The 22,773-nt window shown below is 46.0% G+C and overlaps 1 protein-coding gene across 2 annotated transcripts in view; it reads right to left on the bottom strand.

Moving 5' to 3' along the window:
* The window catches only part of LOC146835059 (uncharacterized), a 505,671-nt gene that overhangs the window by 98,978 nt on the left and 383,920 nt on the right, over positions 1 to 22,773 (bottom strand). The window lies entirely within an intron of this gene.

Genomic DNA, 22,773 nt, shown 5'->3' with positions numbered 1-22,773 from the left:
AGTAGAATTTATCCTCGAGGATTTCTTGGCTTAACACCTACACACATTCTAGGTACACTTAGGTACATTTAGTTAGCATTGCATCGTAGGAGTATGCATCTTATTGTCATGTATTTTGTATACTTGCCGTTATTCATGGTTATAGCAAAATAGTAGAAATCTACCATCCTTTTTCTTTCTTTGTGCTTCTAATAACTTATATCTGTTATTGTTTAATGGTTGTTTCGGCACACCTATTTTACACTGAAGTAACGACTTTTCAATAAATGCTTATTGAAAAACGTCCATACCGTTTATTCTTTGTATCTCTCTGAGACTAAGTGAGCACGAGTGACTGAGCGAAAAGTAGTACACTGTTTCCATGGTCCTGAGGGATCAGGGTTGTCATGTTCAATAGTTGCCAAGAGCTATTCTCTCCTTGATAAGAGGAGTTTCTAGTGGCACTGTGAGCTAGCTGGTAGACAGGCCAACATACCCGGTGGGGGTGTCCAGAATCATTCTGACACCAGTCCTACAATGTATGTTGTCTAAATGCGCAGATCCTATATAGGTTATATAGGAACTACATGACATGGCACCACCAATGTTGGTTGGGTACTTATTTAACTGTCAAATCTGAGTAGTTCAGTTGTGCTATTCTCATTGACCCCTACTCACATACTCCCAGAGACGTATGGAGTAGAAAGGTACAAAATCTGCCACAGCTTAGTAGGAAAAATCCTATCCATTGGCTGTTGGTTAATCAAGCTTGAAAGAGCTCTTCTTACTAAAAACTATGACTGAACAACAGGATAATGCTGCGCATGACCTAAATCTCTCAGCCAAAGAAGAAGATGCAGATGTAATACAAATTACAGAAAAGTTTAGGAATGCCATCATCCTAAAACGAGCTTCATATGGTTTAACAGCTAGGGGTGGGCCAGTAACCTTTGTGATTGAGGCACACAAATCATTTAGAAAAGAGATATTCTATTCATGAGTTAGATTCCCACAGGCAAATGCATGAACAAAAATGTTTCATTTCTACACAGAAGATGACATACACTGAAGGTCTGCTCACTTACCAGGAGCATTTATACTGGTTTAAAGGTGCCCTCCCCCATACAGGAAATAAAATAAGACTCGGTTCGCTCAGAAGAGACGGAGCAACATGGCCAGTACTAGCGGAATACACACCACATCGTGATATTGAAACAATGCCAGTAGGAGACTTATGTACACTTCATAAAGACCTAATAAGACTTTACAGAAACATGACACGGTTTGTAATGAGAACACTCACACTTCAGCCGGCAACGGTTATACCAACAGGTCCGACTCAAACATCAACAACTAAAATTGCACCACAAAGGTTGCAAGCAGTCATGGGTCTAATGCTCACAAAATGTGAACAAATGGCATTCTGGGTAGCTCAAAAAATAACACAGCTAGAGGCGGTATTTCCACACACCAGCCCACAAGAAAAACACAGAATGTTAACAATCTGCTTACCCATGGGGATAACCCCCCAAATAGAGGATTGTACCTATTGGAGTACAGTCTTCGCTGCCAAATATACCAGGTCTACAGAACCGAAAAGTAGTACAAAAAACTTTGCACAGAAATTTTTATATTTTTCAGGGTTTAAAATTTCTGACCCAACCTCATACTACTATAGGGTTGCACCTTCATACACACAGAAAATTATGCTGACTAACACCAGACAGATTTATTCTGCTTCCTTTATTACTCCACTGTCTTAACAGGGTTTCGGCTTATGGGAGGACACTATAGACTTAAAATCAGTCTGGGGTTCTAGAGACTGGCAAGTCCAGGGAACAGGAGCTCTGTTTAGAGCATGCCTCATTCCTCAGCAGATGATATTTTGAAATGATACTGTGCAACAGACTTCCTGTCTTGGAATAGCTAAGAACAAGGATTTGAACACTCCTCGGATTCCAACACCATCACATACCGAGGAAAATTTTACATCACTAGAAAGGGGCTACAACAGATGACATTTTCCCAATACAATAGATCAGACCCCAATTGGAAGGGATGGTTGGTTTGTCCCACGGACACAAATAGATGTCAGGAAAGATTTAGGGGTAACAACAAAGGGTTTATTATCCGTAGGCCAGACCCATGCTATGTACAAAGAGAACATCCAGGGGTGGTGACATCATACAGTGTTGGGTAGTTATGCCTTGATTGGCTAAAAACCTCAACACTACTATAGGAGAAACAACACTTATCCTTACTTACAGAGGAAGTGGACCTACGGGATTTTTACTAGGTCCCAGAAAGCCACATCAAAAATGTTCCCATGAGGCACAGGGTCAGACTGATTTGCATATGGCCATGTCTGAACTGGGGTGGCAGAGTGTGCTAAAGAACGGTGATGGATTAAACCCAGATCAGTTGACTGGGGGTGAGTGCTTGCAATGTTCAACACTCTGTCCATCATTTCCTTTGGTTTTTGCTTTGTTCGCCATAAGTTGGCAGGGTATGCTCAGACGTGAGTCCCTTGCTCACTTTGCCACTGGATGCAAGCAAGCCTGGCTGCAGACGGCTGAAATGCCAGAAACCGGTCCTGGGAAGCTTGTTTCCGGTCCAGGGAAGACATGGCTTGGCAGTTCGGGCTGGACTGTTCCCATGAGGCACAGGGTCAGAATGATTTGCATATGGCCATGTCTGAACTGGGGTGGCAGAGTGGGCTAAAGAACGGTGATGGATTAAACCCAGATCAGTTGACTGGGGGTGAGTGCTTGCAATGTTCAACACTCCGTCCATCATTTCCTTTGGTTTTTGCTTTGTTCGCCATAAGTTGGCAGGGTATGGTCAGACGCGAGTCCCTTGCTCACTTTGCCACTGGATTCAAGCAAGCCTGGCTGAAGACAGCTGAAATGCCAGAAACCGGTCCTGGGAAGCTTGTTTCCGGTCCAGGGAAGACATGGCTTGGCAGTTCGGGCTGGACTGTTCCCATGAGGCACAGGGTCAGACTGATTTGCATATGGCCATGTCTGAACTGGGGTGGCAGAGTGGGCTAAAGAACGGTGATGGATTAAACCCAGATCAGTTGACTGGGGGTGAGTGCTTGCAATGTTCAACACTCCGTCCATCATTTCCTTTGGTTTTTGCTATGCCTCATTCCTCAGCAGATGATATTTTGAAATGATACTGTGCAACAGACTTCCTGTCTTGGAATAGCTAAGAACAAGGATTTGAACACTCCTCGGATTCCAACACCATCACATACCGAGGAAAATTTTACATCACTAGAAAGGGGCTACAACAGATGACATTTTCCCAATACAATAGATTAGACCCCAATTGGAAGGGATGGTTGGTTTGTCCCACGGACACAAATAGATGTCAGCAAAGATTTAGGGGTAACAACGAAGGGTTTATTATCCATAGGCCAGACCCACGCTATGTACAAAGAGAACATCCAGGGGTGGTGACATCATACAGTGTTGGGTAGTTATGCCTTGATTGGCTAAAAACCTCAACACTACTACAGGAGAAACAACACTTATCCTTACTTACAGAGGAAGTGGACCTACGGGATTTTTACTAGGTCCCAGAAAGCCACATCAAAAATGTTCCTATTATACTGTCTATATGAAAATTTGGAAAATCTACCAACAAGAAGCAGCGGAGAGACTATGAGAAATAGATAGGATCAATTTAGAAAAGGCGTTAGTATGACTACGTTAACATTCAAGATTTACTCATTGGTCAACAATGTATCTTCTGCTATTGATGTACTAGAACAACATTTGTCCATACTCCAGCACGGGCAAACACAATTACGTTCTATTATGTTATTGAGCTGGACACTGCAATCACTGAGCGCAGGTTATGTGCCTTGGCGTTTTATCAACAGTAAGCCACTGTTTTCTGCATACAATCTAATGGAAAGACAGCTGAAAATGGCACAGAGGGGAGCAAAATGTACAATGCTGTGTTTTGGAAAACTAGACAGATTACCTTTCACTGTGGCTGTATCACCTTCCACAGAGTGGTTGATCCATGGCCGTATAACATTACCGGTTACAACTTTCCAGTTTCAGTACTGCCTAGAATAACAACAGGCAGGCAGATATGAATAAATGGGTAGGGAATTCATCAAGGAATCTTGGGAATTACCGTATAGATTTCGATGCAGGAGTGGGGATCTCAAAGGTTTTCTAAGTGGTACAAACTATGAGAACGCTTTAAGTGGATCTCTTATATGCCATGATATTATGCTGCATGAGGCCTATAATGGTTCAGTAGCAAACCTGTCCTGTCACTTGAGGGGTACCCCGGCAGCCGTGATTACCCCAGTATTCTGGCTACTTTCAAGTGGGAGTTTCTTGATGCTGAATGATCAAGGTTGTTGTGGGATGCTTCCGGACATCGCATATCTTGTCCCCATGAGCTCCAGGGTTACTTACTGTATACAAGTATTGTTTCCACCAACACACACAGTCAGGGAGGCGCCGCTATGGACTTCATTGAATGTTTCCTTCATGTGGTTTGATACTCTGAGCAGAGTGAAAGCCATGCTTATACAGAAAGCCATGCCCTTAACCTCCACCCGGGAGACTTTTAATCTCCAAATAGCAAGGTCCTCGGCTGCGATACAGGCACTCATATGTATGAACTGTCCCTTCCATTTCAGAGAAATAGTCAATCGTGTATTTAACATGTCTGATACGACGGGTATAGTCCACCTATTTAAGACCATAGGCTCGGGAATGTTAAGCACCTTTCAGATGGTCTTCGGAGTTATACCAAACTTCGGAAGCATTTTTTTAAGACTGCCACTGATCCTGTTTCTAATAGCAGGTGTCCTGATTGTAATTTTTCTGCTACGCAATGGACATCCCAGTCACCAAGGAGTTGGAAAAAGCACTCCTGGAGCATAAATATCGGGACCACATAGTTCAACATCTGGGCATATCTCGCCCACGGGAACTAAGCTGCTCTTGGTACCTATCATTAAGATCAATATGGATGGACTGTGTCCTACCTGTTCTCTGATGCCTGTTCTGCGGAGAAGAATGCATGTTGGATCTCTGTCTGATACTTCCATCACCTGCGCAAACAGACTTTGATGCTTTACTGGACCTGAGAACAGCCCATGTTCTGCAGTGTCCCCAGGGTATTCCTGTGTTGATTGTGGCATTCTTAGAGCCTCAACAGGAAGTCTCTGCTCCTGTTGGAATGGATACCGGCTCGTCCACTGACACCCAGGCCTTGGATGGCACACAGGCTACCCCAGCATCAGCTGCAGGCACTATGAAGGATTATCTATGCTCAATTGACGTGATCTGCGAGGTGTTACAAGGGATGTCGTCTGCGAAGGCAGGCAACAGCAATGTTGTGTCTACCAGCCAGGACACATAAACGTTTGGCTAGTTGTCTGATGGGAAACTTTAGCCCTTTTTAAACAAACTAAAATTGGGACTCTAAAACAATTGACACTTTTTATGACCCGCATGGCTTTCCGATGCTTTCAGTGGTTCAAACTATATATACAAACACATTAGAGCTATTGCTTGAGTGACAAGTTTTTCCTTTTAACATATTTTAGCATATTTTAAAAATTATTGGCCAAACTATTGTTTTACTGTAGTCGTTTGCGTATCAGTGCCTAGACAGCCTAGTAGTGCGTTAGAATTTAGATTTTAATGACGTCATCCAGTCTCATGAGGAGTGGGTGTTATATTCCACTTAGGTACTCCAACATAGGCTCAGGTAACATCATAATCTTTCACCTATACTCTCCCGTACATTATATACATAACGGTTCTTAGGGACTGACCTTTTACCTAGATACAACACTGAACACAGAACTCTGGATTTTCCCTGGTAAAAGCCTCATACATTATGCATGAGGATTCTTGGAAGCTCAGCAGGACTACCATCTCCTGTATAATAACTATGTATAAAGTTAATTCCCGACGTCATCCTAAATCCGACAAGTGGCACAGCAAGGTAGAACACCCGGAGAGACCTTTGAGTATATAAACATCACATTTTGCTGAGACAAATAGAGGAGACCAGGCTTTCCCTGCTGACACACTGACGTGAGACACTGAGGATCCTGAATGCAGATACTCCAGCTCGCAGTGGTCTAACATCCCTTGAAAGGTGTCCAACTCAATACCAAGAAGGGGTCCCACAGTATCTCACTTCAGGTAATGGGGTTGACTTTATCCTAGAGGGATTCTTGACTTAACACCTACAAACATGCTAGGTATTCTTAGGTACATTTAGTTAGGATTGCATTGTAGGAGTACGCATTTTATTGTCACATATTTGATATACTTGCCGGAATTCATGTTTATAGCAAAATCTGTAGAAATATACCATCCTTTTACTTTCTTAGTGCTTCTAATCATTTATATCTGTTACTGTCTAATGGTTGTTTCAGCACACCTATTTTACACTAGAATACCGACTGTTCAATAAATGCTTATTGAAAAACGTCCATACCGTTTATTCTGTGTATCTCTCTGGGACTGAGTGAGCACGAATGACTGAGCGAAAAGTAGTACACTGTTTCCATGGTCCTGAAGGATCAGGGTTGTCATGTTTGATAGTTGGAAAGAACTATTCTCTCCTTGATAAGAGGAGTTTGTAGTGGCAGTGTGAGCTAGCTGGTAGACAGGCCAACATACCCGGTGGGGATGTCTAGAATCATTCTGACACCCATCCTACAGTGTATGTTGTCTAAACACGCAGATCCTATATAGGTTTAATAGGAACTACACAACACTTTATGGAATCCATATTAAATTGCACCTACCCATTAACTATTACAATTGTGCCCTGTATTGGCAATCGTGTGATTTCCTATTCTTTTCCCATTGGATAGTTCATATAGGAGTATTTCATAAATACCGATAATTCATCATTTTATCACCACCATATCATCAACCATCATGCCCTTAATGGGCTCTCTATCCAGTCTTTTCTCTTTTACAGTATGGTCCATATCCTATCCTCTTTCATCCTATGTGAATCCACATTTCTTCCTCATTATTTAATCCTCTCGGGCCTTACTCTGCATTTGACTTATTAATCTTGATTCTAGGGTTCGGAGTCTTCTCACTATATCTCCTCCCCTCTCATCCTTTCCCACTTGGTCTAGACAAAAGAAATTAAGGAGACTACTGTTACTGCTATGTTCTTGCTCAAAATGCCGGGCAACCGGGTATGTCTGATATTTATTTACGATTACCTGCATATGCTCCAAAATTCTTTTTTTGGTGGGGTGTATTGGGCTTCCTACATATTGTTTGCCACAGGGGCATGTTGAACAATATACTGTGTGATCCGAATTACAATGTAGAAACTTGTTTATCTGTATCTTAGATTTTCTGTCTGGTGCTGTGTACTCTCGTACCTTGTGGCTGTTTTTACAAGCTTTACACCGTGTACATGGAAAGATGTTTCTTTAATGAAGTACCTCTTCTGTAGGTGATTAGTTGTGCATCTGATATCAGTTACCAGATTATATTTTCAGATTTCGAGATTCGCCAATTTCTTCTGAGAATGTGATATAGTTCAGATGCATTTTCAGTATAGTCTGTGATCATTCTTAGACTACTCCTACCATGTAATTTCTCTATTCTGCTCTTCTCATTACCCTCTTTCTCTGTGAGTAGTTGACCTCTTGGTATTGAGTTGCTTTTAATTTCTGCTTTAACATCCCTCTACAGTAACCCCTTTTAAAGAATCTACTTTTTGCACTTGCTTTAGCTATGTTTTACTCACTAGGTGAAGAGCAATTAAGTTCAATGCATAAAAACTCAACAAATAGGATGTTGTCAATCACACTCCATGGGTGACAACTTCCTGTGTGTAGTATTTAATTTCCTGCAGTTGGTTTTAGATATAGGGTTGTGTGCAATGTGTTGTCTTCAACATATGATATAAGATCCAAGGATACCACTTGATTCTCATTGATGCAGCCCGTAAATTTTAAATTTAATTTATTGTCATTGAGAGCTGCTATGTATTTTTCTGCCTTGTTTTGAGTGCCTCTCCAGATGATAAATAAGTCATCTATATAGCATGCCCATAGTGCCACCCTATCCATCCACACCTCATTCTCTCCTGCCCAGGCCATGTGCTTCTCCCACCAGCCCTTGAAAAGATTTGCATAGCTGGGGGAGAAGCACATGCTCATTTCTGTGCCCTGTTTTTGCAGATAGAGTTGTCCTGAGAATGTAAAAATGTTGTTATTGAGACAGAAATTAATGAGTTCAAGTAATAGTTGGTTATGTTCCTGGTACTTTAGAGATCTCGGTTCTAAAAAGAATTTCTTTGCAGATAGGCCATTCTCATGCATCTGTAAAGACTGGTGATGTCTAACGTGAAAAGCAACATATCTTCAACCCATTGTATCCCTTCAATACTTCTGAGAAAGTCCTTAGTGTCCCTAACATATGAACTTAGAAGCTTCACCATCAGTGAAAGGAAAAAGTCTATGTATACCAAAAGTGTTCTCCAATAAACTGGACACTATTGGACGTCCTGGGGGGAATTTGATGTCCTTATGTACCTTCGGCAGATGGTAAAAGGTAAGTAATTCCGAGTGCTCACAGTTGAGGAATCTATAATCTTCCAATTCCAGAACACCTTTATCTTTCCATTTTTTCAGCAACCCGTTGAATGAGGAGATGCTGTTTTCATAGTCCATTTGAGTAATGGGAACCTAGAACTCCATGATGGAGAGTTGCTTGAGTGCTTTCTTTTGGTATTGCTCTTTATTTAATATCACTATGTCCCCCCTTGTCTGAGGGATTAATTATTATTGACTTGTCCTGTTTCAAATTGATGAGATGTTTTTCTTGTTGTAATCAGTTATCTTTTTTTTTTAGCTTTTTCAGCTCTTCGATCACAATTTCTTGAAATGTGTTGATGGTGTCGTGTGGGGATCGTGAGATACATCTTGATTTTGCTCTTGGATTGCTGCCACAGATACTCTGTACTATCTCCAATATTTTCCCTTTGTTACCTCATGTTCTTCTGTATAGGTCAGAATCTTTGTCAAAGTATGTAACACCAACAAGTTCTCCAAATCTGTTGCTATTAGGAGATACATTGCTTTTTCTGTTTCTGAGCTTTGCTAATCTCTTTTTTGGGGTTTTTGCAAGAGTATTTTCGTTAATTTAAGCTTCCTTACATATTTGTACAAGTGGATTCCATAAAGTATCATGAGTAATTATGGCTGCGGATACTATTGTTTTTAACAATGTGTATATCCACATATACATTCTATCAGGATGTACAATGTTCTAAGATGGCCACCATGAAAACAGAAATGATGTTAACACATGAATCCTCTCTCGATTTCACAGAATTTTTATCTGTATTGTAACAACTTTATTTAAACAGAATCTGAATGAACTGATGTAATCGAAATGTGTCTGTCATCCTGGTATATTGTGGATTAAATTAATTTAATTTAATTTGCTTCGGAGTGCGCTCAATTGGTCTAGCAGCGAAAACGTAACCGCTGTGTTCGTGATACATGTATATGTATATATCATATATATATTCACTGAAAAAGCCAAAGGTTTCAGGAACGTTATAGTTAGGCTGACATTTCACTCGAACAAAACCAGAGAAATTCAGCCGTTATAGTTACCTGAGTTAATTATAACTCGCGACCCCGAAGTGCACTGCTTATGACCTTACATAGAACGTCACTCATGACATGGTCAGTGACATCACTGATGGCATCTCAAATGAAATCACTGATGACATCATACGGTGACTATGAGTGTTTCTAAAATGTTTATGAGTCTTAAATATACATACCAAGGTGTATTAGTGTATATATCTGTGGCTGTATTAGTGAGTGGGTAGGTGTATGAGTAGCTGTATGGGTGGGTGAGTGGATGTGTGTGTGTAGATCTATGAATCAGTGAGTGGGTATGTAAGTACTGGATTGAGTGTGTCAATGGTTTCAAGAATAATACTGTGAAAGTTGGAGTGAGTGTATGAAAGGTTTTATGGGGATGTGAGTGGGTGTGTCAGATTATGTGGGTGATGCCATCAGTGATGTCATTTGAGACGTCATCAGGGATGTCATCAGTGATGTCACTGACTGTGTCATTAGTGGTGTAATATGTGAGGTCATAAGCAGTGCATTGTGGGGCGCTAGTTATAGTTAACTCAGGTAACTAACGGCTGAATTTCTCTGGTTTTGTACGAGTGAAATGTCAGCCTGACTGTAACATTCCTGAAACCTTTGTTGTTTTTTTCAGTGAATTTTGAGCTTTTTTATAAATGTTAATTCCTAACTATAATGTCCCTTTAACCTTCGTTTTTTTTCAGTAAATTTCTAAGGTTTTTTAAATGCTAATTCCTAACTATAATGTCTGGTTAACCTTTGTTTTTTTTAGTAAATTTCTATAGTGTTTTAACTAGTAGTCGCGTTTGCAAAGTGGTGGAGAAAGGAGGCTGGGCCTCTGACCAGCTCTCAGGAATTCTGCTGCTTAGGACTTACAGGATGTACCAGGGGGTCTTCTTGGAGCCCAAGGTCCCACTGGAGACAAGGAGACGTTATCCCCCAACTAGTAGTGTACCAGAAGGAACATTTGCAAAGTGGTGAAGAAAGGGGAGTAGACAGATTCTCAGCAATCCTGCTGTGTGGGACCTACTGAATGTAACAGATGGGCTAGTTAGCCCCTAAGCACCCTCAGGGGCGAAGTGGGCTTCATCCCCAAACCAAGAGCCTGCCAGGGGGTACATTTGCAGAGTAGTGGAGAAAGGGGGTGGGGCCCACGGCGAGTTGCTGGCTTCTTTATTTGGTCATTTCAGGAAGCGGGCTATATGGCCCCCTTCCCTTAATCCTTTTGGGGCTGGGGACTCCATCCCCTGGGGCCTCACCACATATTTATTTTTTATTAAAATGAAATGGGAGGGCAGTCAGACGGACCCCTCCCGATGCCAATATATGCCTCGGGACCCCCTCCCCTGGGGCTGGGCCTTTGTCTATATTTTTAAAGGGGAGGGGGCTGTGCAGTCCCCCTCCCCAGGCAATTTGTGGTAGTTTTAAAGAGGGGCCAAGCTGCCTCCCTCCCAGGCAATTTTCAGCCCCCGGGACCCCGTCCTCTGGGGTCAGGACATTTCTTCTATTTTGTTTTACTTTTTCAAAGAAGGTGTGTGCACTGGATTTTGGATCAACAACAAAAGAGTGAACAATGTAAGGAGCAAATTAGGAGTAACAGCGTGAGCAAAAACCCAAGTAGTGTTTAAAAGAACCCTCACTCACCAACCTAGTTGGTGACATGCTTCATCATCGGGTTCCACCAGAGAGGCCGAATGCCTCTCTGGTGTGCTGCAACGCCTGAACTACAGCGGAGCTGGTTTTGATAGAAAGGGAAGTGAAAATTTAAAAGGTGAATGGTTTTAACCAAAACCAATTTAATCCTGGCAAACCAAAAACCGAATAAAAACAAGTGAGTTGGACAGGAGCCGGCCAATTAGGTGGGACAAGGCTCATCCAAATGGGGGAAGGTCAACATGTTTCTGCTTAATAAGCCCAGTCGGCTAAGCATTCGTCAGGACCATGGGGAACACCACGGCGGTATGCACACGCTAAGGTGCACCCTAACCAGTGGTGTATTTGAGCGGTAAGACTCACTGTTTTACCGCGAAAGCCATCCTGTAATTAAGGGGCTAGTAACACCTGTAAGGGAAAAAAACAGACATAACACACATAAAGACATATACAGATAGACACATTGTGTCACTTGAATTGCTTATACTTTACGTGATTCAGGTGAACACAATTGGTAGGCCCATGCTGTGAAGCGGGAGTGGGTGTCAAATAACGTTATGTGGTTATCAAGACTCCCACAATAAAGAGTGGTGCTCTGTGAGAGCTTAGAGGACCTATACTTTTATCACTGTGTTTCGTTGTGGTCCTACGCACTAATTGTGCCAGTGAAAAAGATCAATAAAACAATGTATTAACTGGCCGGCCAGCGATGTGCTGTCGGCGTAGGCTGTATTAGCCGTAGTGTATGCCTAAAAAATAGCGGACTCGTGCAAGTGAAGTACATGCTGAAACGAGCACACATAGTATTTGCCAGGCGCCGTTGCTCCAGTGCATGACTATCAATTAGGTATGTTAAAAACAACAACAACATGGAAAAAAAGGGGGCTGAACTCTTACTCTGTAAATCAGTATTTATTGCGTCATGGGTCCGAGAGGGGGGTAGTGAGCTATAGTATCTGTGGGAGTAGATAAACAGGAGAACCTTGTTTGTCTGGGTACTCATAAATGAAACTCACTGGGACCAGAGGGACGCGGTGGTGAAGGGAAACTACTTACTTCCATGCTCGCACACTCCCGTAAGATACCTGGATCAGTCCTGCTCGGCCCGGATCTTGGTGAGTGTGAAGCGAGAGCCGGAAGAAATACGAATGCCAACCCATCACGTGATGCAAAGACGCGTGTCACGTGATCGCAACAGCGTCCGTCAACGTGTGACATCATCATCAGGGGCGTGTATTGTCGGACGTGCTCCCAGATCTAATCCCATTGGGATTGGTCATTTAAGATGGAATAAGGTGACGGAGGACATGCCAGTTTATTTTCGGAGAACGGGGCAATATCATTGCGAAACCCTCGTCCCGGTTATTTATGTTTAGAAATGGCCGGTGACTATTGACTATTTACAGATGCCACGTAATGCCTAAAAACCTTTCAAAAGATTACACATAGTGGGAGGGTCTCCTAAGTGACAGCTGTTTTCATGAGGACAATAAAGTGAGGCGCATTGAGATTTACATCTATTGGTAACCAACTGCATTGGTCAGTTAGATGAATGTTACAACAGAGGGGGTGTAATAAAATCCTAGGCTGTGCTACAAAGAGGCCATCAAGGTGTTTGTCCTATTGGTGAAAATCAACCCATATTTCAATTCTTCAAGATGGAGTTCCACGGGATGTTATCATTAAGACCTGTGAGGTGAGTGGAAAGGCGATAGACCCATCTTTGCTCTTTTTCAAAGAGTAGCTGCTGGGTGTTTTGACCTGGTTTCAATTTTTCAATGATCGACCAAGTCATATCGTTTGTGGTGTGATTGGCCAAAAGAAAATGTTCTGTCAATTTCGTGCTTAGTTTTCGACAGCGAATGGTACTGCGATGTTCGCATATGCGCTGTTTTATTTTCCTTCCTGTCATTCCGACGTATCTTAGTCCGCAGGGACAAGTAATGAGGTAAACAACGTCTGTAGAATTGCAGTTTGTGTGCGTTCTCTGCACCCATTGTTTCCCTGGTTCAAGTTCAAGGTATTTTGAAGGGGAAGTCAGGTGGCAGACACTACATGAACCGCAAGGGTAGTGGCCAACAATTGGGGGAAGGCCCCACGCACTGGTAATAGACTGATTTTGATCTTTGTCTGGTATCTTAGGGCGAGTATGGACCAAGGCATCCTTCAGACTCCTCGCTCTTTTGTAAGAAAATAAGGGTTTTTCCCAGTTGTGCTTATTGCTCGTCAGGATATTCTAGTGTTTTTTAATGGACTTACTGACTGCGTTTGATGCTGCATTGAAAGTAGTCACACAAGTGAGAGGTATGGAATCCTGGTCATCTCTCACATGGTCTTCTAATAGAGCGTCTCGATTCTGATTCCGGGCCCGCTTGTTGCTCCTGGAAAGGATCCTGTCAGGGTAACCTCGGGATTTCAATTTCCATGTAAGTTCTTGTGCTTGTTTTTTGTATGTAGACACTTCGCTACAGTTCCGACGTAGACGCAAACATTGCCCAAAGGGGAGGTTTTCCCTCAGAGGGCGAGATGGTAGCTGGAAAAGTGTAACAAATTATTTTTTGCCGTCGGCTTATGATGAGTTCTGGTTTGGGCAGCACATTTGCGCCTTCGGTAGCCGGGCTGTACGTTTTCGATTTCGAAGGGAAATTCATTTTGGCCCCACACAACCCTTTTCTGTCAAACCTCTTCTTTTGGAAAAGGTACATTGACGATGTGCTGATCATTTGGCAGGGCTCTGAGGATCGCCTCCAAGATTTCTTTGGATGAATAAATACTTGCGATCCCCATCTCAGATTCACCCATACACACAACAAGGATGAGATGATCTTCCTTGACGTGGTAATCACTAGAACAGGTGATACCCTCCAAACCAGAACTCATCATAAGCCGACGGCAAAAAATAATTTGTTACACTTTTCCAGCTACCATCCTCGCCCTCTGAGGGAAAACCTCCCCTTTGGGCAATTTTTGCGTCTACGTCGGAACTGTAGCGAAGTGTCTACATACAAAAAACAAGCACAAGAACTTACATGGAAATTGAAATCCCGAGGTTACCCTGACAGGATCCTTTCCAGGAGCAACAAGCGGGCCCGGAATCAGAATCGAGACGCTCTATTAGAAGACCATGTGAGAGATGACCAGGATTCCATACCTCTCACTTGTGTGACTACTTTCAATGCAGCATCAAACGCAGTCAGTAAGTCCATTAAAAAACACTGGAATATCCTGACGAGCAATAAGCACAACTGGGAAAAACCCTTATTTTCTTACAAAAGAGCGAGGAGTCTGAAGGATGTCTTGGTCCATACTCGCCCTAAGATACCAGACAAAGATCAAAATCAGTCTATTACCAGTGCGTGGGGCCTTCCCCCAATTGTTGGCCACTACCCTTGCGGTTCATGTAGTGTCTGCCACCTGACTTCCCCTTCAAAATACCTTGAACTTGAACCAGGGAAACAATGGGTGCAGAGAACGCACACAAACTGCAATTCTACAGACGTTGTTTACCTCATTACTTGTCCCTGCGGACTAAGATACGTCGGAATGACAGGAAGGAAAATAAAACAGCGCATAAGCGAACATCGCAGTACCATTCGCTGTCGAAAACTAAGCACGAAATTGACAGAACATTTTCTTTTGGCCAATCACACCACAAACGATATGACTTGGTCGATCATTGAAAAATTGAAACCAGGTCAAAACACCCAGCAGCTACTCTTTGAAAAAGAGCAAAGATGGGTCTATCGCCTTTCCACTCACCTCACAGGTCTTAATGATAACATCCCGTGGAACTCCATCTTGAAGAATTGAAATATGGGTTGATTTTCACCAATAGGACAAACACCTTGATGGCCTCTTTGTAGCACAGCCTAGGATTTTATTACACCCCCTCTGTTGTAACATTCATCTAACTGACCAATGCAGTTGGTTACCAATAGATGTAAATCTCAATGCGCCTCACTTTATTGTCCTCATGAAAACAGCTGTCACTTAGGAGACCCTCCCACTATGTGTAATCTTTTGAAAGGTTTTTAGGCATTACGTGGCATCTGTAAATAGTCAATAGTCACCGGCCATTTCTAAACATAAATAACCGGGACGAGGGTTTCGCAATGATATTGCCCCGTTCTCCGAAAATAAACTGGCATGTCCTCCGTCACCTTATTCCATCTTAAATGACCAATCCCAATGGGATTAGATCTGGGAGCACGTCCGACAATACACGCCCCTGATGATGATGTCACACGTTGACGGACGCTGTTGCGATCACGTGATACGCGGCTTTGCATCACGTGATGGGTTGGCATTCGTACTTCTTCCGGCTCTCGCTTCACACTCACCAAGATCCGGGCCGAGCAGGACTGATCCAGGTATCTTACGGGAGTGTGCGAGCATGGAAGTAAGTAGTTTCCCTTCACCACCGCGTCCCTCTGGTCCCAGTGAGTTTCATTTATGAGTACCCAGACAAACAAGGTTCTCCTGTTTATCTACTCCCACAGATACTATAGCTCACTACCCCCCTCTCGGACCCATGACGCAATAAATACTGATTTACAGAGTAAGAGTTCAGCCCCCTTTTTTTCCATGTTGTTGTTGTTTTTAACATACCTAATTGATAGTCATGCACTGGAGCAACGGCGCCTGGCAAATACTATGTGTGCTCGTTTCAGCATGTACTTCACTTGCACGAGTCCGCTATTTTTTAGGCATACACTACGGCTAATACAGCCTACGCCGACAGCACATCGCTGGCCGGCCAGTTAATACATTGTTTTATTGATCTTTTTCACTGGCACAATTAGTGCGTAGGACCACAACGAAACACAATGATAAAAGTATAGGTCCTCTAAGCTCTCACAGAGCACCACTCTTTATTGTGGGAGTCTTGATAACCACATAACGTTATTTGACACCCACTCCCGCTTCACAGCATGGGCCTACCAATTGTGTTCACCTGAATCACGTAAAGTATAAGCAATTCAAGTGACACAATGTGTCTATCTGTATATGTCTTTATGTGTGTTATGTCTGTTTTTTTCCCTTACAGGCGTTACTAGCCCCTTAATTACAGGATGGCTTTCGCGGTAAAACAGTGAGTCTTACCGCTCAAATACACCACTGGTTAGGGTGCACCTTAGCGTGTGCATACCGCCGTGGTGTTCCCCATGGTCCTGACGAATGCTTAGCCGACTGGGCTTATTAAGCAGAAACATGTTGACCTTCCCCCATTTGGATGAGCCTTGTCCCACCTAATTGGCCGGCTCCTGTCCAACTCACTTGTTTTTATTCGGTTTTTGGTTTGCCAGGATTAAATTGGTTATTGGTTAAAACCATTCACCTTTTAAATTTTCACTTCCCTTTCTATCAAAACCAGCTCCGCTGTAGTTCAGGCGTTGCAGCACACCAGAGAGGCATTCGGCCTCTCCGGTGGAACCCGATGATGAAGCATGTCACCAACTAGGTTGGTGAGTGAGGGTTCTTTTAAACACTACTTGGGTTTTTGCTCACGCTGTTACTCCTAATTTGCTCCTTACATTGTTCACTCTTTTGTTGTTGCTGTATCATTAACCAGGGGGATCAAGAGTGATTTTCCCTCACCCTCTTGTTGTTATTGTGATATTTGGCAGCGCACAGCTGCGAGGTGTTAGACCTGGCACCTTGGCGTGAGTTTCCCTTCCACTTTTTGATGGTATGCCTGAACTCAGGATGATAAGATACTTCTTGTAGTCAAGTTTATTTTAATATCCTGGGTTTGTAAATACTACTTTTAGAAAGTTAGTATTTACTGACCTGACCATCTCAGTCCGCCTCTGCTGTGTGTATGTGTTCTGCCTGGCAACAGTAAGGAGCAGGGTGGGGGGATCCCCAGAGACAGGTTGGCTGCCAGGTGGTGGGTAGAGAGATTACACCTGGATGGGTGGGAGGAGTACACCTTGACTCTTGAATAGACCTGTGCTCTGCCACCACAAAGCCGGCGCCACCCCCTGTGGGGCGGCTGATGTCTCTGCCCTGCTGCTGAAAGGAAAGAGCAGAGTCACCATAACAAAGTGCTCCAGAACTGGACTGAGCCAGGCCTAGGCCCCCTGGCGCTAAAGAACAAAAGAATTGGTGTATAAAAGTAGGAGCCTGGCTCCTAAGAAATCAGAATCCTGTTTACCACAAAGAACCTCTGCCCGACTCGAAGGAGAAGAAGACGCTGGAGGAGCTGGCCTGCTGCTTGCCTTGCTGAGAAAGGAGAGGAAGAGACTTACTGAGAAGACTTTGCTACTTTGTGCTTGAACATTCTCCAAGGGCTTGATCTGAGCTTGCCCCCTGAACTGAACCCCAGGAACAGTGGGTTCTCTGTGCTTTTGCTCGTCCTCCAATTCGAGCCGTGTGTGCATCCCGCTGGAAAGAGACTGCGCCCCTCATCGCCCCTCCTAGGGCCGTGACACTCAGAAGCTCGCCTGCCTCAAACCCGTGAGAGCCCCGCTCCGTCCCGAGCCGCTCTCTGTCCCCGGGCCAGGCCGCCTGCATCCCTGTCACCGCCTGCTACTGGAGCGCGCTGACCGCGCTATCACCCCTCCCGCCGGAAGCCGTCCGACGACTGTGATCTACGCCGGGTCATCCAGCTGCACTGACCGTGCCCTGCGACCCCGCTTCGCTATCCCCGGACATCTCAGGCCGCGCCGCCCCCGCTGTGGAGACCCTCCTGCACCGCCGTGCTAAAGGGACGCTGGCCGCGCCTGCCTACGTGCCCACACCTGCTGATTGAGGACCCAAGAACACTTCCCAAGCTGAGAGTCGCACCGACCTGTGCCGACTCTCCTAATCACGAAAGAAGTTCCAGTATCGGGCTCGGGGCCCGCAACGCCTTATTTCCCCGTTCGCAGGAACCGAACTCTGTGAGTACTGGAACTACAAGTAAAGAGACTACGAACTATCCATTTGAAACTACGAACCAAGAACATTTGCCTGCTGTATAACCTGGTGGCCTAGCGGAAACGTTATTGGTCTTGTGATAAGTCTGCTGAGATATATATACCTTATTTTTACATAAAGAATCGTATTTTTATATATATCCAAGTCTGGTGTCCGTTTCTGGGGGGGATTGATGTATTTACTGTGTGTACGATTGTAAGTGCTTAACCAACAACACCTGAGGAATCGCCTTGGCTGCTCACGCCACGCACCTAGAGGGTGAGCAAGGGTCATTCGCGAGGGGTTATCCTGCGCCCTGACGTGGAGGATAGGGTTCCTGCTTGACACAAGGGCAACCTTGCGCCAACCAGAGATCCCCGACTCTAACATTGTTGGCAGCGGTTGGGATTTCGGATTTGCACTTGTAATTTGCATACAGTGAATTGTTAATCACCAGATAGTGAGACCAGACCAAGTAACGCAGCCACAGGTTTTCATTTTCTGAACTTTGTTGAGACATCTGCCATTACTGCAACCATGCCTGGCTCACACTCCGCTGGGAGAGCACTCTCTGTGATTTCTGGAATCGATGAGGTGGATTGGGAGAGACTGGAAGGCTACACGATGGAGCAATTGAAAGGCTACAGTGTACAATTCAGAGTCCCCCATGCTGGATGCAAGAGGAAGACCCAGTACACCAAGGCGTTGAGAGCCTGGAAGGAGTCACGAGACCTACGGAATGCGGGGGACATCGTTCCACCCGACAACCTTGAGGAGCCCAGCAGAGTCCGGTCGCCAGAGGAGCTGGCAGACAGGGCAGCAGACAGGGCGCATGCAATGGAGATGGCAAAGTTGGCAGGACAGATGGAAATGGAAAAGCAGAAGTTGGCCCTGGAGGCACAACAACGCCAAATGGATCATGATATCAGATTGAAGGAGTTGGAGCTGAAGGCGAAAAGTTTGGACACCGCTCCTTCTGGTGGCAGCACTCCACCAGCGCAGGTAGAGTCCAAGGTGTACATCCCCAAAGATGTAGTAAAGGAGTATTTCAGAAAGGATGACATAGGGCAGTGGTTTAGGGCCTACGAGGTGGCCATGTCCTCACACCGGGTCCCTGAGAAAGACTGGGGAGCGGGGTTGTGGGGAAGGTTCCTTGCTGAAGGGCGGGACACACTGTTAGATTTGCCCTTAGAAGTCCAAACCTCATACCCCCATATGAAGGAAGCTTTAATGACCAGGTATGGGTTAACTCCGGAGCTATATCGACAGAGGTTCAGGGAGACCAAGAAGATCCCTGAGAGTACGTATGTGGAATATGTGACCTTTTTCTGCAGAGCGCTGGATGGTTGGGTGAAGGGTAGCAAAGTGAATGATTATCAAGGGCTGCTTGATTTAAGTGCATGGGAGCACTTGTCCAGTCAATGTTTTCCTGAGCTACGCCAGCACCTGATTGATAGCAAGCTGTCCAACCCGAGGAAGCTTGCTGAGGAGGCGGACCGCTGGCTCAGCACCAGGGTCCACAAGGGTCAAGTGGGAGACTCCGCCAAAGGTGGGCAGGGTCCCCAGCAGAAGAGTGGGGGGGACAAGGGTAAACAGAAGGGGTTCCAAAAAGGCCCCCAAAGTAATTCCCAAGGGAACCAGCAGAAGGGTTCTCAGCCTCCCCCAACCCCGCAGCAGAACGGGGCCCCGACAGGTAGACCTGTTCCAAAGGGGCCCTTCAATTGTTATAAGTGTGGCGATCCGGGTCACATTGCCTCTGATCCTAAGTGTCGCCTGTTTGGTAAGACCGCACCCACTGGTGCTCCACCCCGGCAAGTAGCTAGTGTTAACTTTGGGGAGGAAGTAGCAGTCCAGGAGGGTGGGGGTCCCGGGCAGATGACCCTAGTCTCGCTAGGAGACAGTGAGATGGTCCCTGTAACCTACCTGCCCTCTAACACTAAGAAATATGGGCAGGTGGTGACCATCAATGGAAAGAAGGTGGAGGCTCTTAGAGATACAGGAGCCAGCGTGACCTCGGTGAGGCAACACCTGGTGTCTCAAGAGCAGATTGTACCCAATGCCTACTGTAGGGTTGTCAATGCTGACAACGTAGAGAGTCGTTGTCCAATGGCTCAAGTTCCCTTTGAGTGGGGGGAGGTCTCTGGTACTCTACAAGTCGCTGTGAGAACTGACATGCCTGTAGATTGTCTGCTAGGGAACGACCTGGAGAGTTCCCCTTGGGAAAAGGTGGAGAAGACCACGCATCTGAGGATGGTGGGTCTACCCGACTGGGCGTGCGTGACCACCCGGTCCATGGCAGCCAGTAGGGGTGTTGAGAGGGTCCTGGAGCCTGAGGGAGAGGTCCAGGAACCGGCCTTAGGGAGAAGGCGCAGGAGGCGCGGGAAACCGGCCCCCGAAGTTCCCACGGCCCAGGAGGAAGTAGACCCTGAGGGGGATGCTCTGGAGCCTACCGGGGAACAGATTGCCGAACTGGGAGATCTGCCTGAGCTGACCCATTGGCAGCAAGAAGGAGGTCCCTCCAGGGAGGAATTCTGCAGGGAGCAGAAAGAATGCCCTTCTCTCGTGGGTATGCGGCAACAGGCTGCAGACCAGGCCAATGGTGTTCAGGCCAAAACACACTACGTATACTGGGAGAGCGACCTCCTGTATTCCGAGCCTAAGGCTGCTGAACCTGGGTCAGCCCGTGTGCTGGTGGTACCCCAGAAGTTCAGAACCTTCCTACTGGGGCTGGCTCATGATGTGCCGTTAGCAGGACATTTGGGGATGGACAAGACCTATGACAGGCTTGTCACCCACTTTTACTGGCCCCAAATGCATAAGAATTCAGATTCCTACTGCAGAACCTGTCAGACTTGCCAGGCAAGTGGTAAGAGCGGAGGGAAGCACAAGGCTCCTCTGCAACCTTTCCCGGTGGTCGGTACGCCATTCCAACGAGTGGGTATTGACATTGTGGGGCCTCTGGACCCCAAGACAGCCCTGGGCAACAGGTTCATCCTGGTCTTGGTGGACCATGCCACCCGGTACCCTGAAGCCATCCCTCTGAGGACAGTGACGGCCCCCGTGGTGGGACGGGCACTGATGGGAATTTTCTCCCGAGTGGGATTCCCTCTAGAGGTGGTGAGCGACAGGGGGACCAATTTCATATCCACATATATGAAATCCCTGTGGAAGGAGTGTGGGGTAACTTACAAGTTCACCACTCCTTACCACCCCCAAGGAAATGGGTTGGTTGAGAGATTCAACCGAACCCTCAAAGGCATGATCATGGGCCTGGACGGTCCAATGAGGCGTAAGTGGGACGTCCTCTTGCCATGCCTGCTCTTCGCTTACCGAGAGGTGCCACAGAAGTCTCTAGGATTCAGCCCCTTTGAGCTTGTGTATGGTCACCCGGTAAGAGGACCTCTGAGTTTGGTAAAGGAAGGCTGGGAGCAATCTCCCAGGAAACCTCCCCAGAGTGTATATAGTTACATGCTGGCCTTCCGAAACCAGACTCGGCGTTTCAGGCAACTTGCTGAGGCAAATCTGGAAGCCAGCCAGGAGGAGATGAAGCGGTGGTACGACCGGAATGCCACTCTGGTAGAGCTTCAACCTGGACAAAAGGTGTGGGTCTTGGCCCCAGTGGAGCCTTGTGCACTTCAGGATAAGTGGACAGGTCCATTTGAGGTTGTGGAGCGCAAAAGTCCTATCACCTACTTGGTGGACATGCAGACTCCCAGGAACCCTTTTAGGGTCCTACATGTTAACCGCCTTAAGCCCCACTTAGAGAGGACCGAAGTGGGCATGCTGCTGGCCACTGATGATGGAATGGAAGAGGAGACCGAGCCTCTTCCTGACCTCTTAGTGGCCTCTGAGAAAGATGGGTCAGTGGATGGAGTTAACCTCTCACCCACCCTGACGCCCGAACAACAGGAAGACTGCCGCCACTTGCTGGGACAGTTTTCCGACCGATTCTCCCTGGTTCCTGGTGTCACAGATTGGTGCGTCCATGATGTGGACACAGGAGACAGCTTACCTGTGAAGCACAAGGCTTACAGGGTAACTGACAGGGTCAGAGCTTGCATTAAGGAGGAGGTCTCCAAAATGCTTGCGCTAGGGGTGGTTGAGTCCTCCAGCAGTCCTTGGTCCAGCCCCGTGGTCTTGGTCCCAAAGGCTGCTGCGCCGGGAGCCACACCTGAACTCCGGTTCTGTGTGGACTACAGAGGACTCAATTCAGTCACGAAGACTGACGCGCACCCCATCCCCAGAGCTGATGAGCTCATAGATCGGCTGGGGGCTGCCCGGTTCCTCAGTACGTTTGATTTAACGTCTGGGTACTGGCAGATCGCCTTGACCGACGGGGCCAAAGAGAGGTCAGCATTCTCTACACCAGATGGGCACTTCCAGTTCCGAGTCATGCCATTTGGGATGAAGAATGCCCCTGCCACCTTTCAGAGGTTGGTCAACCAGGTACTGGTTGGGCTGGATGCGTTCAGTGCCGCCTACCTGGATGACATCGCGGTGTTCAGTGCCACCTGGCCTGAACACCTGCGCCACCTCTGGGAAGTGTTGATGGCGCTGCGCCGAGCAGGCCTCACGATCAAGGCAAGCAAGTGCCAGATCGG

Source organism: Triturus cristatus, chromosome 4_2, assembly GCF_964204655.1.
Source record: "Triturus cristatus chromosome 4_2, aTriCri1.1, whole genome shotgun sequence".
Classification (NCBI taxonomy): Eukaryota; Metazoa; Chordata; class Amphibia; order Caudata; family Salamandridae; genus Triturus; species Triturus cristatus.
The sequence above is the reverse complement of the archived record's forward strand: the minus strand, read 5'-3'. Positions and strand labels throughout refer to the sequence as shown.